The sequence below is a fragment of the Octopus bimaculoides genome, chromosome 17, assembly GCF_001194135.2.
Source record: "Octopus bimaculoides isolate UCB-OBI-ISO-001 chromosome 17, ASM119413v2, whole genome shotgun sequence".
NCBI lineage: Eukaryota > Metazoa > Mollusca > Cephalopoda > Octopoda > Octopodidae > Octopus > Octopus bimaculoides.
The window spans coordinates 29,278,086-29,279,719 of record NC_068997.1 but is presented as its reverse complement, the minus strand read 5'-3'; the positions used below and the strand labels follow the sequence as shown (position 1 = coordinate 29,279,719).

At 34.5% G+C, this 1,634-nt stretch overlaps 1 protein-coding gene across 1 annotated transcript in view; it reads right to left on the bottom strand.

Annotated features, from left to right (window-relative positions):
* The window catches only part of LOC106878382 (uncharacterized), a 34,273-nt gene that overhangs the window by 15,183 nt on the left and 17,456 nt on the right, over positions 1-1,634 (bottom strand). The gene's annotated exons all lie outside the window — the stretch shown is intronic.

Sequence of the window (1,634 nt, the reverse complement as noted above, 5' to 3'; positions counted from 1 at the left end):
GGAATCATCATTATTTATTAATCTGTAGTTACATAAACGTTGGTATGAGAATCGGTAGCTCGGCAGCCAGAGTATCTTGCGATATTGAATTGTGCCATTTTACATACCGTGTTCAAATCATGTTGGGACCAACTCTATCTTTCATCCTCCCGGAATCAAAAACATAAACAACCAATCAAATACCGGAATTGATCACTTCTTCTGTTTCTTAAAACCTGTAGGTTTTAATCTATTGGCAAGAAAGTAATTTCATTAGTTTTTGACAGTAAACATATCAATTGATCGTTCGGTTCTTTGGAAGCAGCTCAAAATATACACTTCCTTTGTAATCCCACCAAATTGACAGCATGACCCTTTTTTGAGACAATCCATTTTTCCTCACCAGTGATGATTCGTTTTAAAAAAAGATCGATTTCATTGTGTTTGAGACAAATAGCGCAAATATTGATCCGTTATGTTAAGTGAATCTCTTTCAATTTATGTAGAACCTAAATATCGAGCTTCTTAACAAGTTTAAGACATTCTAAGTGATTTTCAGTTGTTGTGTGTGATGCATTTAACCTTTCTGCAATCTCTCGCACAGTTATATGACAATCAGATTCAATTATGGCTGTGATTCGGTCATCATCAACTTCAGTAGGTCGACCTGAACGTTGGTCATCTTTGCGTGAAAAATCTCCAGAACGGAACTTTTAAAACTATTTCTTACATGTACGTTTTGTTAAGCAATCAACACCATAAACTCTTTGTGAGCCTCAGCAGTTTTCTTGCCTTTACGGAAATATAAAAGCAAAATATGGCGAAAATGTTCGTCTTTGCACTCCATGTTAAAATTGACAGTGAACTCACAACTGTAAACAAAATTACTCATAATTTGCTACTAAAGTAAGCTAAAAGTAACGGCTATCAAATGTCAAAAGGAAAAAAATCATAACATTGACAAAAGTCATTTAAAAAATCGTAACTCTATCTATTTACGAAAAACGAAATTACTTTCTTGCCAACGCAATATGTTAGAAATAATTGCTCTTTAGTTAAGAATGATAATAATAATAAAAAGAGCCCTATCAATTTAACGTTTTCACGGTGGGGGAGACTTGGTATGTAAATAGACCTTTAATTGCTGCTAAATTTTGTAATGAGCTTTTTCAATGTATCAGGATGATGTTTCATAATACATTGCTTTCTTTATTTATCTAATCTCTTTTTCTAATGGGTTTATCTTTGACTTCCTAGTCCCCCTCCCACCAGATGTTATATATTCCGAGAGAAAAGGCTTGGCGCTTTGTGTGCCAAATGTATCGTACAACAGTAAATGTAAATGAAGTAACTATTGATCATTGACAATATTCAGTGAGTTTTTGTCGCTTAATAACGTTATAATCGAATACATCAAAGTGGCTTTTTTTTTTTTTTTTACATCACTTGTATCCTTGATTATTGAAAACCAGGCGTGAGCAAACGTTTTCGAGAAGCGGACCACATGAGAAATAGTTCATCGTAGGGCGGGTCGCACTATTAAAGAAATTCAAGGTAATTTATTTGCTTAGCATGTCATTCAGAAAAAAAAAGGTCTCCCGGGCTGCAGTTTGACTATGGCTGTTGTAAACAACTCTTTGAGTCGCCATGCTGTC